A 17,006-nucleotide genomic window follows, 5' to 3' on the forward strand; every position below is an offset into this window, starting at 1 on the left:
CTGTAGACCATCTATTCTGTCGCGCACCACTTGGCCGCTTGGGTCTGGCCTGGGCGCGAGAGTTAACGTACGTACTTCGGCCGACAATTGCAAGAACTACTAGAAAATGGAAATAAATGTGGGGCAAGTACTTACTCCCAAGAAGGAGTTTCCAGCACTCCCTTTTGTTTGCAGAGCGACCCGAGGTCCATTTCAGTGCTAAATATCTCTAACTGAACACGAATCGAACGTGCCTCTCTGCGCGCGATGCGTGATCCCGCACTCGTAACTCTGTTCCGGGAAATGCAACGGTTGCCGAAAAGGCGAATGTATAGACGTAGCTCCCGCAGAAGTGCACGCAACTAGAGGGACGGCTGAGCGTGCGTACGGCATTCCCAAGAAGAGGTGAAGGACGCGAGAGAACGATGCCGCCGACAATGCCGACAAATTACCGCGCCCGCCAAGCGAAAACAGCGAGGGGTCTGTCGCAACGACCCGAGGCGTGCACGCGTCGTTTCGCTCCTCGCGGTATTTCGGACAGTTCGCGAGCCTTGCGGGCAGTTTTCCGTACCTTGACGAATGTTTGGGGACTCTTTCCTTCTCTTCTGGTGTACGACTGAAATTTGGTGTCTCTGGTTATGTTGTGGAGGCTGAACGAATCAACCAGGTGCCAGGGTTAACTTTTGTAAACGTTCTGCAGGCCGGTCATCCGCGGGAGGCAAGAGCACAGCGCTTCGGTAGGCGGGCTGCTTGCTGCTGTTTTCTGCGAAATCTCGGCCGCGGGTGTCGTCAGGTGGTGCCTGTGAGGAACCCGCGCCGGCGAGGGCAGACTTCGCACCTGGTGAAGCCGGTGGGACAGGGTTCGAAGGGGTGGCGAGTGACTTTCTCCGAAACGACAGAACCTTGGACAGCGTGCAAAGAAGGAGCGCCGGTGACCGTAGAGTAGACAAGAGGGCTGGCGATTGGCCCAGCTAAAGCCCCTCCATACACGTTTCCGCCGACCAGGCGTTGACGTGTTCACGTCAAACACTTGACTTAATGCTTCGTGTTGTCGACAAATTCGACTTCGCCCTGCCATCTGCTATCCGCCTGGTTAGCTCATGATGGTAGAGCGGCTGCCCCGGAAAGGCGGTGGTCCCGGGTTCGTGTCCCGGACCAGGACGAATTTTTCTTTAACTCTGAGGCTTTTCTTTCGAGGAAACTGTATGGGTTTCCTTTGTAGCAATTGCTATGAACGGGTGAATGTCTGATTTTCCCTTTATTAAATACTTCTCGCCACCTTGCGGGTTTCCGCAGAACTATATACTACACGGAACCATTGTAGGACACCATTCTTCACTTCATCATCAGTGTTGAAATGTTTTCCCCCAAGGAATTCCTTCAGGGGCCCAAACAGATGGAAACCACTTGGTGCGAAGTCAGGACTATAGGGTGCGGGGGGAGGTGTGGTAACATCTTCAAGCCAAGTTCCTAATATTGTATGGAATTTGCGTTGACCGGTATGCGGTCGTGCATTGTCTTGCAAAAAAGACCACAGCCTTTGTGATCAAGCCCGGACGTTTCTTCCGTACACTCTTGTGCACATTACACAGAACACGGCAGTAATACTCACTGTTCATAGCGACACCATGGGGTAAAAAAATCAGCGTGAATAATTGCCTGTTTATCCCAGAATACACTTGCCATCACTTTACCAGCAGACGCAAGTGTTCGAAATTTCTTGGGAGGGGGTGATTCCGTATGCTTCCACTGCATCGATGCTCCTTTGGATTCTGGGCTGAAATGGTGAAACCATGCCAGTCACATGTCATGAGGCGATTCTGGAAATCCTGGCCTTCCCTTTAATAGCATTCCTTCAGTTCCCTACAGACTTCAACTATTCTGTGTCTGTCAAAAGCAGAAAGCGGCTTTGGGACCTAGCGTGCACTCACTTTTCGGAACCACAAATGATCATGATTTATTGTGTTCACTGTTCCTAACGACAGATTACACACACTTACAATTTCACGACAGGTTATGCGACAATTGTCCACGATCAGCTGCTCCACGGCATAAATGTTCTCAGGAATGACTACCGTGGCCAGTGATCCAATCTGACCGGGATCGTCAGTAATAATGATACGGCCATCTTTGAAGCGCTTACACCATTCAAATGTCTTACTGCGACTGAGTGTCTTATCACCGTACTGAGCCCGAAGTCTTCTGTAAATTTCAGCAGGTTTTATGCCCTCGTTCACTAAAAGCTTCATTACCACACGCTGTTCCAAGTAGACGTTCACACTCTTGTCCGCCATCTTGAATAAGTCTATCCAGAAGCGCGGGAAATGAGCACCGTCTATCAGTAGCAGGACACGTGTGCCAGTTTCTGCTACATACAAGACCTCCAGCCTAGACGTCCATTTAAACCTGGAAAGGAAAAAGAGTCCCGGATTGAGTTGGACGACCCTCGTATATGTATGTCTCAAGCCTTCCCTTTCCTCCATGTCTTTCGCGCTGCTAATCACTATAGGTGGCGTACAAATCATCTCTACCGCAAAGGTTCTCTCGGAGTAACGAAAGCCAATTCGAGTAATAATAATAATAATAATAATAATAATAATAATAATAATAATAATAATAATAATAATAATAATAATAATAATAATAATAAAGCACTTGGAGGGAGACGCCGACAAACATCATACTAAAAGTATTAATACCGTGCCTCACCCACGTCTGTCACGTTAGACTGTGAAGACTATATAGTATCAAAGGTACGTATATTATACATACATTGTTTATGTTTACTATAACGCTTAGTTGCTTCCGCCATGCTGCACGGTTTCGTCATATCGGTCGGTATACGCACGAAGCTTTGTAGGCACAAGGGTTTTGATTACATTTTATTTTCTTTATCGTGAAAATCACGCTTCACCGATGCTTCCGTTAGCTTAGGTTGTCTCTCCCATTCACTCCCGAGTAGGTCATTTATTTGTGCCTCTTTCTTTCTTTTGGCACATTTTCTTGCTATTTAATTAAATGAATGTTACCACAGATAGGAGGTTACCCCGGTTACCGTACTGCCGCGACATAGTTCCGGGTGTTTGCCTTGAACGAGACTGTTACGGCGTCCCCCCTGTTGGATATGTCCCTCTCCTACGCATATATAGTGCTAAACGCTTCCATATGAGGAACCGTTCAAATCATGCTGTGTCACTCAGACCTGTCACTCCAGCGCAATGTGCCATGTTGTGAATGGTCGAATGTGGTTGTGAGCATAAGGGTCCATTTGAAACGGGGCTTGTAGTGCCTGATGCCACCAATCTTATTCTGCTCACATTTTCGCCTTACCCATTCTTGGCCTTTTAAAATCCGTGCCCCTATTCATTGTTGATCTGCCGAAGCAGCAACGCTTGTGGGCTACGTACAGTTAACCATAAAAGTCCACGGATCACGGGATCTGAGAAAAAGCGGAATATGTGCGCAGCTTTACTACGCATTCCCAGCTTCTACTATTATATGCGAACAACAGTGTGAAGCATAGTTTTACTGGCTACCATATTACAGGCTGCTCAGAAATTCAACGTTTTTTGAGATCCCGTGGTGCGTAATCTCTTGAGGCCGACTGCACGTCTGGAAACCTTCGGCTATAGCGTGGGTAAACGGTGCCGCGACCTGTGGAGGCCGCGTTCCATCGTTGCCAGTCTTTTTATTTTTTCCCCGCAAAGTTTCCTGGTTTGCCCGTTGCCGGAAATGGTCGAACCGTTAGACATGCTCGAGCTGACGGAGCAAATGGGCCCTAAAGGGGAGTCCCCTCCGCTCCTGCGGCATGCTTCGAGTTTCTCCGGAGGGTGGAGGCGCTGTCCGCTCTTCAAAGAAACCCCGAACAACGACGACACTGAAAAGCCGAGGAGGCGTAATGTTCGCGTCACGCGGACGCATCCGGTGAACGTCTTTCGAGCAATGCTTCTTCGGTCATCGACGAGAGGATAATGGGAGATGCTTCAGTGCAATGTACGTACGCGACTGGACAGCATGGAGGGGGGGCAAAGTCCGACGCAGCGAAGTGGAGGCGGAGCAGAATATGTGGAAGATTTGAAGAAGCATCGATTTATAAAAGTTGATTTGCACGCTCTATATTCTGTTTGTAGATACTTTGTAGACAATGTTGCCCCCCCGATTTATCTAATATATACATAACCAGGTATAACCTGTGGAAGTCTATTTGCAAACAGCAGCTGATTGAATGTGGAAGGCCATAAACCTAGGATCTACTTCTACCAACCTATTGTTCGCCGGCTATATCATGTACAGGCTGTATAAACTACTATATCAGGACACGGGTCCAGGCAGCACCGTTTTCAACGTAAATTCAAAACAGACTGTGTTATAGATAAGGCACAACAGTACGGAGCGCGTTTGCCATCTTGCAGGAAGCTGGTACGTGTTGCGCGCTTTCGCAAAGGCGGTCCGGTGACCGAAGTTTCCTGTGTGTGCCAGCAGGTCAGCTGTTTTTTCTTCGCACTCTGTATAATACGGCAGCTATGATGACGATGGAAATGTAGAATAGATTTATTTACTTCAGCACTGGACCTAATGTAGCCACATTCTATGTCTTCGCCGACTTGCAGATGGACTTCCCCACTACGCTGGCTTTCGGCTTCAATAATGAAAACAATAAACACTTACAGCCTCAACATAAGTGACACCAAATAACTAAGCATTGAAACCTCATGGTACGGCTTAAGCATTGCTTGTACAATTTTTAACACCCGGGTTGGCAGTACCAAGCGTTCTCCGCAGTACACACGCCTTTTACATACTTGGTATTTTTCTTTTTCTCTTCTAACACTAATACTTTTTAAAAGTCGCCTGTGGCATGTATAGCATAAATCTACTCATTAGACTGTATTACTGAGGAAAAGGGCATTACTTGAACAAAAATCAAAATGCATTTCTTTAATTAATGTGTGCGCTGGAGAGGTTTGCATCAATTGCCCGCTACTCCTTCTCCCTTATGCAAACAGTATTATAAAAAAAAATTGGCCGGCTAAAAGACACAAACGAGAAAAATGAAGACGGAGAGTGCGCAACAAAGATAGGCCGGCTAAAACAGACGCAATAAAGAGATAAAATATCAACATAAAAGGTAATCATAGCTCCAAAATCTCTCGCGCAGAGTTCACAGGAAGATCAAATTGTGGCGGCGTAGGGCGTCACCAGTCTACCATACAATAGTATCAGGCACGTACCCAGGGGGGGTCCCGGGGGGGCCCGCCCCCCCCCCGAAATCATATGGCGTACCCCCCCCCCTCCCCTCCCACGCCACCATTCCCCACACATTCCTAAAGCGCCGCCAGATCAATGTTAAGACTTGGCAGCTGTTCATCGGTCAGCATTATGCTGCCTTTTTCATTCCTTTTAGATGGCGGTAGTTATCGGCATCTCTTGTAATGTGAAGGACGGTTTTGTGATAGATTCCGCACCCGTGTGATTAACTCGAGATGCGTTCATTTGTCACCATCTATGCAACCATCACGCGCATAGCTGTTGCTTTGGTTAGTTCAACCTTCTTTGTTTCGGCTGATCCTGGGACCAGTAGAGGGATGCGGCTGTTACTCGGCTGGTCTGTACTCTCATGGAACGAGTTGCGGCCGGAGAAAACGCCAATTGCGTTTAACTTATCCCTTTGCTTCATTATTTCCTTGAGTTGCGGCTCACCGCGACGCTGGCAGATGCCCGGAACCATATACGCGTGATATGGATTAGATAAGGTGGGAAATAAAATAATGTGAAAGAGCGTCCATCATGAAACCCTGCAATAACCCTTAAACCCATAAGCATGATGACTGTCGCCCGTTACCTCGTCTATTTTTCCCTAACTGTATAGCACTTTTCGTGCAAAATTGGCAACTGGAAACAAAAATCGCAAGGAGTTGAGAAATTAAGCGATCTACTAAGGGAGAGAGCCAAGGCAACAACCAAACTGCAAGCAAAAGCGAATAATAAAAAAAGGTAACCGTTGTTTCTGAGAATATTTATGGATCAACATCTTTTTATTTAAAAAGGAAGTAGAGAAAACGCCGCCGGAAGTGGAGAGCAATTACTTGTTTTGAATGACGCTTCTACAGTTATCGGTCGAACCGCCTCACGTAGCCACTTCTCTGCTCTGCTTATGTGGGTGTTTTTCTAACCTTCCGCGGTGAGCGCAGTACGTCTAGAATCGTAGAGTCCTGCGCTCTACGCGGTGTATGGGACTGGCGGCCGCACAGCGTTACGCAATTCGCGGAACTGTCAAAACTGATCAACAAGGACAAAATAACTGATATTCGAAACTATAACATGAGAAAGACTGAAGAAGCCGAAAAAATGAACGCAGCCTGAAATCAGTAAAAAAGAAACCTGGCATAGGACAAACCATGATGTATGCACTAAAAGATAAGAAGGATAATATCATCAGCAATCTCGAAGATATAGTAAAAGCAGTGGAAAAATTCTAAGCTGACCTGTATACGGTACCAAGAGGAGTCACGATACCTCACTAGAAACAGTAATGAACAGGATACAGAAACTCTCCTATAACTAGCGATGAGGTCAGAAGGGCGCTGCAAGACATGAAACGATGAAGAGCGGGAGAAGAAGGTGGAGTAACAGTCGATTTAATGAAAGATGGAGGAGACAAAATGCTTGGAAAACTGGCGGCTATTTATACGAAGTGTCTATCGACTGCAAGGGTCCCAGAAAACTGGAAGAATGCAGACATTATACTAATCCACAAGAAAGGAGACGTTAAAGAATTGAAAAATTATGGGACCATTAGCTTGCTCCCAGTATTATATAAAATATTTACCAAAATAATCTCCAATAGAATAAGGGCAACACTGGATTTTGTCAACCAAGGGAACAGGCTGGCTTCAGGAAGAGATACCTTACAATGGATCACATCCATGTCATCAATCAGGTGATCGCGAAATCTGGAGAGTACAATAAGCCTCTCTATGTGGCTTATATAGATCACGAAAAGGCATTTGATTCAGTAGAGATACCAGCAATCCTAGAGGCACCACGTAATCAAGGAGTACAGAACGCTCACGTAAAAAGCTTGGAAAATATTGCTACATGCGTGTGGTATTTGTTTGTTTGAACGAGGCACGTAGGCACCATCACTCCAGAAAAGAGAAGGAAGAACGAACTGGGCTCGCGCTGTGAATCTAACCGGTCAGCGCTGCAACCGTTGTTGTAAATATAATCTGTAAATAGTTTCTCGTCTTACTGACTCGTCCTTCGCGTAAGAATATCTACAGAGGTTCTACAGCTACCTTAATTCTACACAAGAAAAGGAGGGAGATACCTATAGAGAAAGGGGTCAGACAGGGAGACACAATTTCTCCAAAGCTATTCACTGCGTGCTTAGAAGAATTCAAGCTATTAAAATGTGAAGGCTTAGGAGTAAAGATCGACGGCAAATATCTCAGCAACCTTCGGTTTGCCAATGACATTGTTCTATTCAACAACAATGCCGACGAGTTACAACAAAGGATTGGAGACCTTAACAGAGAGAGTGTGAGAGTGGGGTTGAATATTAATATGCAGAAGATGAAGATAATGATAAATAGCCGGGCAACGGAACAAGAGATCAGGATCGCCAGACGGCCACTAGAGACTGTGAAGGAGTACGTTTACCTAGGTCAATTATTCACAGGGAACCCTGATCATGAGAAGGAAATTCACAGAATAATAAAAATAGGTTGGGTCGCATACAGTAGACCTTGCCAGCTCCTGACTGGAAGCTTACCATTATTATTGAAAAGTAAGGTGTTCAATCAGTGCATTTTTCCAGTGCAAAATTCCCAGTGCCAGTACATTTGCCAGTGCATTTCTCAGTCCATTTCGCCAGTGCATATGGGGCAGAGACTTGAGAGCAAGTTAAGGACCGCGCTAAGAGCGATCGAACGAAGATTGCTAGGCATAACGTTAAGAGAGAAAGAGAGCGGTTTGGATCTGAGAGCGAACGGGTATAGACGATATTCTAATTGACATCAAGAGGAAGAATTGCAGCTGGGCAGGTCATGTAATGGGCTGGTTAGATAACCGTTGGACCATTAGGGTTACTGAATGGGTACCAAGAGAAGGGAAACGCAATCGAGGACGACAAAACACTAGGTGGAGCGATGAAATTAGTAAATTCGCGGGCGCTAGTTGGAATCGATTGGCGCAGGACAGGGGTAATTGGAGATCGCAGGGAGGCCTTCGTCCTGCAGTGGACATAAAACAAGCTGATGATGATGATGATGATGATGATGATGGAGGTGGTGGGCCCCCCCGAAAAAAAATCCTGGGTACGTGCCTGAATAGTATACAAGCTTATACCACAGGGTTTAACGAAGTCAGGATCAAGGGCCCTAAGCAAGGACATTCAAATGACGCGCACAGCCACAAAACATAATTACTATGCTGTAGTAATGATCTACGATTTTCGTCACTTGCAAAAACTCTTCTAAGGTGCTGTCTGCGCACTTTTTCAGTTCAATTGTTGAGTATGATCCCGAGATTTTCCCCGATGAGAGTGGTCATTTGTTCAAAGTACATAATTTATCTCGTATTTTTTTTCCTATGTTGAGCATGAATGCCGCAATGTAACAAGAGTTGTTCGGTAGCTTGTTCTGATTCCGAGCAAGATCACACCGCATTTTCAACACGTTCTGTTCTCTATAATAAACACTGTGTGCGCGCAGTGCTTAGAAGTAATCTTTGTATTAGTGTTTAGAGAGAACGTGTAAACGTTACTGGAATAGCGAACTGCATTTTCGGGTCAATCTGAAATAAAACGGAGTTTCAACCATTGTTTTTGAAAACAGCTGCCTCTCGATAATCGGGCTGAAAGTTGACGTTGCGTTTTCAGTATGCGCCGCACATGCTAGATTGTTTGCTACTGTGCTTCCTGGAATGCCACAGTGACTAGAAATCCACTGATATAAAATTTCATATTGCAAGTGCATCGCATTTTCACATACATTTTCTAGTATATGTTAAAGCAGAGTCATTTTTGTTCGTGTTAGTGGAATTAATGCTCGGTAAAGATGCTTGAGAGTGGCTCAGCATGACCCATTTGAGTTGGTGAGGTCGTGACCAGATGAAGGGGAAGGCAGACATTCTGGCATAAAGATATTCTGTGGCAGAGGTAGGGACGCTTGATAATTTGAACGTTCTCTGTTCTGTCGTAAAAAGCAAGCAGAATGCAAACGTTGAGCTTTCAATGTGACACGAGCCATCTGTGTATACCTGAATGTAATCCCTGTAAAAATAGTAGATATGCCATGGTGTTAACTGATTCACTGCTATTTCCGGTGGGTCACATTTAAGAGATATCACAAATTAATCACATTTTGCTCATGAACCTTTCAACTAATTTAGAACACATATTGCAATTTAAAAACGGAATCCAGTGATTTCACAAGGCACATCCTCTTGGGTAGCATTTTGAAACCGGTGGCGTAGTAAAGGGGGAGAGGGGGGAGGCGAGGGCCCCGGGTGCCAGTTCGGGGAAGGGGGGTGTCATGTACGTCTGAAGACTCCCCCCCCCCCCCCTCTTTCTGCTGGCTTGACTGGACGTAAATGGTAAAGAATGCCCCGGCAGCCAGCAGCCCGATCTCATGTACCCGATGTATCAGGCGTGTAGTGCCGCACAATTGTCAACTGCACTTTTATCAACATCCTACGTAACAATTGCACGAATGTGGAGGCTAAAAAATTTAATTCGCTAAATGGTTTCTGCGTTTTCAGTATGTATGGAATGTTTCATTTATCAGTTTTTTATCCTTTGTATTATTTGTTTTATGAGTTTCGCGGTGTTCAATAAAAACACTGTGTCCTAGTCCTAGCTAACTATCTCTTTATCATTTTATTGTTGTGTGACTTCATGTCACAAATATGGCGTGTTGTTTCAACTGCACAGAATTTCATAAAGAAGTGAATTTTATGAGGTTATTTGCGATATTCGATATTGCCGCTAGAAGGAACTCGGTATAGTGCAAAATATGACATATAATTAAGAACGATATCTTAAACAACTGCTTAATTAGCAGTTATAGAGGAAACATGGCAATTCGTAGAATTGAGGACCCAAATTGATATTATTAGCTCAACAAAAACTTCTCCAAACAAAATTGTCTTGGGTGCTGCAACCTGCAGTACTTTGGCACTGTGGGCGGCCCAGTACGGCAATACCAAAAGAAATATGAAATAATGCATCAGTGATATCGATATCTCTGTACTCTATATTGCGAGTGCATACCAAGAGTAGGGCATGCTTCCGCTGGCACGGGCTTCATCGCGGTCTTCTCTTCTTTTGCGTGGTGACGCCAGTATAATAGACGCGTAGCGTTCTCTATTGCGTTCTCAATTTCGTGGCGGTACCGCAGCTGGGATAATCACGTTTGCCAATAGCAGAAAAAAAATAAAAAAAGGCTTTATGGTTCAGAATGAAGAGAGCTTGTAATTGTCATAGCATTGGCGCCCGCGCAGTAAGGAAGCGGTGGCGTTTTCTAATAGGTTGGGGAGATCAGCGTCACTGACATGCTATTTAATTTTAGTTCGGGTACAGGGCTGCTCACAGCCGAACTATTGCACGCCGTAGTATCTACGACAATTTTCGGGTAGTTGTTGTTGGGCAACACATGACTGTCGGGCTCCAATTTCGCAAATACAATATTGCCTCTAAAATTTCTAATTAAAACTTTATTAACACATTTTTGTTACATGTGAACTATATTTTCCACGATGCTGCATCTGTACTGGCTGCCAGACCTTACAGTCTGACAGCAGATGTGCAAATACGCTTATCACAAGTCATCAGTGCAGCACCCTGTGTTATTTGGGGCATAAAATAAAACAGCGTGTATACGTGCTACGTTCACGATCTCTGGGAACGAAAGCGAAAGAGGGGTCCCGGGGGACATGAGCGGTATCCAAGGCGGCTGTACTGGTGCTGAAACACCCTGCCCCCCCCCCCCCCCTCTCCAAAAATTTTCGATATGCTCGCCTTCCTGACTACACCCGAGCCGGGGGAGCGACAGAAAACCTATGGGCCCTTGGTGCCAAACGACCTAGGTACGCCACCGCTTGAAAGTACACCAGTTTAGAGATTAACACTCTCAAACTTGCTGAAAAAAGGGAGTGTTGTCCCCCTCACCTTTCTAACAAACAGTATTTTTATGCGTTGCAGTAATAAACAACTGTAACACCAATGCATCTCATAGCACACTTTGGGAACGGATATCTAAACACTAGCGCTATCCTCAGAATATGTTCCAAGTGGATATGACTTGCCAACTCACTAGTTATAATTTGTGAACTGAAACATGTGACAAAGTAATTACATCATGCGTTAACTAGCAAAATTGTCGTACTTGGTGGATTATGTTCAAGAACTAGAACTGAGCTACATGCCACCGACAATTTTAAAAGACTGAATTGTCTCGAAAGTTAGTGCAGTACGTTCGAAAAATTCATTTCAGAAGCTTTCAAAAGCATCATTGCAATCCACTCCAAAATACTCTCCCATAGCCAAATCACACTGGTTCCACCTCTTCTTCTATTGCTGGACGCAGCCTTGGAAGTCCTCTTCTGTTACGCGCTTCAGTAGCGGTGCTGTTTCCTTTTGAATTGTCGTCACATCCCCTAAATGTGGCCCCCGGAGCACCGGTTTGTCTTTGAATAATAATTTTTTAAAGAATAACTCGTCCAATGTGCTAAATCCACCGACTGAACTGCGTGTCAAAAACTCATGTACCATCAACGCAGAATGAGCAGGGTCATCATCGTGGTGCAGAATCCAACGCACCTCTTTCGATAAATTTTGTTCGTACGCGGCGCACGCGATCTCTCAGATGCTTCGCGACCTACACGTACAAAGCCGCATTGACAGTTGCACCTTCAGGCACAAATTAATGGTGCACATTTCCATGGAAGTCTTTAGAATAGTGAGCTGTTGAGCTATAGTTGGTATGACATGACTTTTGCAAAGGGGAGCGCTGAAGTACTGGAGAAGAAAGGGGACCTGGAAAGGAAAGCGTCTTTCCTGTCCAAGTCTCCTTTCTTCAGCAACCCTACTGCGCTCGCCTTTGTGAAAATCCATGGCAGTCAAAAACGCGATGAACATGGCTTTAATTTTTGTATTGTTCTCACGCGCTTTTTTTTTCTGGTCTTAGTTCATCTTCTTTTCCAACTCCTTGCTCTGCGACTTCAGCCCGATGTCGTATTGGTAAATTTAAGTTTCTTCGCCTGTGATGACCCCCTACAATATTTCATTGCTGTCGTCTGAAGTTTTCCATTCAATGCAACCTTCTTTTCGTCGCAACTTTGGCCTCAGCAGTTTAGGCACCATCTTCGTGCAAACCTTTTCCGCTTGCAAATTTTCAGTCAAAGTCCGGTGAACGGACGACTTCCCTAAACCAGTTGTGCTTCCCGAAACCAACGTCGCCGGCATCGCGCTTTTGAAGAGAATCCTGCCAGGAAATACTCGCTGTTGACGGTCGCCACTGAACGGTGACGGGACGGGGCGAACGTCCGATGTAGGGATTAGATAGAGTTACTGTATATGCTACCACAAGTACGCGAACGCCAAGGTCACCAAGGTCACGAACGCCACGAACGTCAAGGTCGGCCGGATTCACTTTGAATTTGACTGGCGATAACTTGTGTCAATCCAGTTCGCTGCAGCGGCGACGTCGGGAAATACAAAAATACGCCCGAGCATCTGCTTCTCCGCAATGCACGGTTGCTTGACTACCACGTGATGACGCTCTGTCAATAGAGGCGCTAGCGGCGTGATAAAACAGACGCGCAACTCTGCTACCTGTGGTAGCATATACAGTAACTCTAGGATTAGACCCCCTGCAGCGCCGCTTAAGTCACCACAATACGTTCGCACATAATACATGTCATTTTTTAACGCACTACGCTCCAATGACAAAGGCTAGCCGGCGGCGAGAACAAAACACGCAGACCAGCGTTGGATTATTCCCAATTCAGCTACACAAAACTGAAGCTGGAATGCTTTGTGAACACTTGCTCGAGAAAGTACAACTCTAAACACCGTTACTGCACTAATAATGTCGAGGCTTGACCGATGAAAGTAACTTACCGATGCCAGATGCCAGATGGGAGAGCTGCAGCATTCGAGAATGTTCTACGGTTCTTCCACGCCACCATGTTTCACTGGCACAGGGCCGTTTAATGGTCGCAGTCGAATTACGGCTCCTTTCAGTTAACCCGAAGAGCACCATACATGCCTTTGTTTCTTGCGTGCGTTTGTGCAAAACAAATCCATAAAACACGAGAATATAGACGACGTAACGCGTGAAATGACACCGCCTTCCAAACTGCGACTTGCTGAGACCTGCAAGCCTTCCCGGCATGCACTTCGACCATGTCTCGACCTCGTTCGAGGTTTATTCGCGATTCCAACTGAACCAACTATAAAGCCCCTGGATATTCTTAAAAAGTAGCAATAGGCTTTGATCTCGTGCCACGCGATTGGGCGATAACTTCTGCGCGCCTCCTGGTTCGGACCAGCAAGCTAGTCTGCGCTCGCCTGGCGCGCATCGTTCGATGCTCTCAAACGGAGCGCAAGCATGGATTTCACTTGATTCACCCTCGTCCCGCACCACGCCCACGTCATTGCGGTGTGCCGTTGCTGGCAGCTCGGCCAACACGTTGTCGACGCGGCGAGTGATAAGATCGGAACGGAATCAAAGAAGGGAACCAGACTCTATTCTGCTCGTTCACCCATATATAGTCACCTGTCTCGACATAGGGGAAGCTACAGAAGCTAAAGGCTGTGATGCGACGTTAACTATATAATGGATTGACCTGCTTAAAGCTCGCACGGCCGCATAGTGCAATGCGGCGAGATGAACGCGCGCATTTTGAACATGTTTCCCTTGGACCAAACCAGGAGGCGCTGCAGGCAGTTTGCGCAACCTTTAAAAGATCCAGGGGTTTTAGAGCCAGTATAAGGTGACCAGCCTCGGTGAAACGCCTTTATTCGACGCCAAAATCGTGAAACTTGAGCACAGCACAAGGCGAAATGTCTGCCGTGACTATGTATATCGTAGCCATATTTTTGTTCATTTTGACAGTATTGTCCGCACAAGTAACGCATTCTGGAGTTTCCAATAAGTTATACTGATGTTTCCACTTCGTCGTGTAAACGTAACACGATGCCGAATTAGAAGTCACTGCGTAAATGTAGCATTCGACCAAGCACCGATGTTACTCATATATTTCCTGTAACGTTGATTTCCCTCGCGTTACCCCTAAACATAACAAAAAAGAAACAATACAGTCAAACCATAACAATGTTGCCTCTACTCAAACCGATCAGTATCCCTGCGTCATTTAAGCTTGAAAAGTGCACTTCTACAGACGTTACCGTGTTTAACGTGAACGATTTATGAGGAAGACGTACAACCGTCTATTGTGCAACGTGCATATATAATTAACGTATTACTTAATATAAAGTTTCTTGATCGTGAGGGTATAAAACCGACCAAAGTTCCGCGGAGATTGACATCACAGTTCATCAAAGACTGTCAAGGGGACGTGAGCTTGCTTGGCACAACAAATTCATGAAAGCACGTCAGGAAGTTGAAACCTATAACCACATTCGTCGCCGACGATCAAGCATTGCGTAGCATAACATTCAAGTCATTTGTGGTCTTCTCGAGGGCGACCGACGTCTGAATGTTTCCGAAATTATTTCTAGCATAGGCATAAGTTATGGAACCAGTCATTTCAAAATCACAAAAGACGTAGGAGACCATGCAATATCGGCCCTATTGGTTCCACGTCTTCTGACTGCGCATAACACAACTTGGCATGTTTGCATGTGTTTGAGTTGTGTCATACGTTGTGTCGCTTTATTTATTCAGTGGTAAACGCATTACCGCCGACAATCATCGTGAGATGGGTTCTGCCGCAATTTATTTGATCGCATCGTTACCTGCGAGAAAACGTTGATACACCACTACACGTATGAGTCGAAACGAACAAGCATATAGAGTATCGAAAGAAAGGTGAGGCGGCCCCTGTCAAAGCCAAGACTCGGCTGTCAAGTCAACTGGCGAAGTGCCTGCAAATGTTTTTTGTTTGGAGGGGCCGGGGGAGGGGGGAGGGTAGCAACACGACGTATTGATTTTGCGCACATATTTTGCACACTTATTTCTTGCGCGATTATCTTCCCATCAACGCCGCATGTTAACGTGAGCTTTCGAGTGAGGTTAAAATTGCATACTTTCACAAATGGCGTAGCTGGCCAGTACGTAATGTGATTCTTGTCCATGACAACGCCAGAGTGCCCACTTCAGCTGTCAAACGTGCAAAATTGAGTGGTGGGCTGGAAACTACTGGAATACCCTACATATAGCTTTGGCTTGTCCTCCTGTGTCTTGTATCTTTTCGGGCTACTCAAGTAATCTCTGGGAGGGCGACAATTCGATGGCGACAACACACTGGAGGAGCATTTGTGAAACTGGCATGATGACGGGATGAAAACGTTACCAATCGGGCGAGGAAAATGAGCGTTTACGTCTGGAGATTATGTAGGAAAAGAATGTATATCCTTGGTTTATTTCCAATTAAACATTACAAAAGAAACATCTCGTTTATGATGTATATACTCTCCGATGACTCGAGTTGGCTTATGTCAAACCAGCTTATTTTCAATTGATGTCTGCATCGAACAGTAGAAATATTTCCTTGCAAATGCTATGCTAAAGGGCGCGAACGTTAATTGTGCACGTATTTGAGCTGCATCAGCCGTCCGGTCTGTGACTTGCGAGACATTAAAAAAATATTGAGTAAAGAAAAAAAGCTGCCTAGCGCCCCACCTGAATTCAAACTCCAGTCCTACAAATTGGCAGCCGGAATATTTTACCACCCGGGCAATTTTATTTTTATTTTATTTTTCTTCATTGCGCTCAGCCACTCCGCAGATGCCACAGCAGAGAGTCCACCACATATGGTGAGCTCGGTCGCGTTGCTAGCTGCTGTGTAGCGACGCATATTATCTATAAGCCAACACCAATGCCCCCTTCCCCCTTTCCTCAAGCAATTAATATCTAGTGAGGAGCAGTGGGAGGCTGCCTTGCGCAGCTCCAGGCCCGATCTTCAGGAGGCCATCCTGGAGTGGGCTGAGAGGTTAAAGGAGGCCTACTTCAAGTAGTTCCTCCCCCCACCCTCTATTCCATTGCCCCCTTCCCTTTAAAGAGGGATAAATAAAGTTTTTCATCATCATCAACACCAATGTAAAGTATAGCTGGGCAGGCGGCATCCTGGTACACAGAAATTTTGGGGCGGAGGGAGGGGGGAACGGCACGTGAAAATTGGGATGCATGCCACGCTCACCTATGGCTGCGATGGGGTTTTGCGCGAAATTAAAAAACAAACAGAAACGGGGCACTTTCGCCTAGCCTCTTACCGTAAAATTAACGAAAGCAGTGTTTTGATAGAGTGCTTTATCAGTAGAAACGGATTTTGTGTTTCAATTTAGCGAGCATTTAAGGTGAAGCAAACCGGCAGGTGACGATACACCGACGAGTATGTCCAAACTGCCACGCGCTGTTTGAGCAGCGGGGCAGGCTACGGAAAATTGCTTGCCAACTGCGCTTAGTTGTGTCGTGTGCACTTCGTGTCTCGCGTCACCGCAATCATCCTCGCGACACACACAATAAATATGTACACAAGAAAGAATGTCGCGCAATTGCGGCCTTTTGTTGCCCAGCTGCATAAGGAAGAGAAAATTGAGACAGGCACAGCAAGTCACGAAATTGCGTCCCGCTTAGAATATGTGTTATATATTGAGGAAGAGAGGTTCCTTTCGCGCAGACGCAGATTCGCGAAGGCGCAGATTCAGAAAAAAGAGGCGGCGAGCGTGATGAAAACATTTTAGGAGTAAAAAAGTAAGATGTTTTCACAACATTCGTCGATAAACACACACACACACACACACACACACACACACACACACACACACACATATACATATA

General features: G+C 45.8%; 1 long non-coding RNA gene across 1 annotated transcript in view; it reads right to left on the reverse strand.

The window, feature by feature from the left end:
- The window catches only part of LOC139060510 (uncharacterized), an 83,710-nt gene extending 70,319 nt beyond the window's left edge, over positions 1-13,391 (reverse strand). The window contains exon 1 of the long non-coding RNA XR_011514880.1: positions 13,103-13,391. This is a non-coding gene — a long non-coding RNA (uncharacterized lncRNA). The remainder of the gene's footprint in view (positions 1-13,102) is intronic.
- Between the last annotated feature and the right edge of the window lie 3,615 nt (positions 13,392-17,006).

Source organism: Dermacentor albipictus, chromosome 5, assembly GCF_038994185.2.
Source record: "Dermacentor albipictus isolate Rhodes 1998 colony chromosome 5, USDA_Dalb.pri_finalv2, whole genome shotgun sequence".
NCBI classification, from domain to species: Eukaryota; Metazoa; Arthropoda; class Arachnida; order Ixodida; family Ixodidae; genus Dermacentor; species Dermacentor albipictus.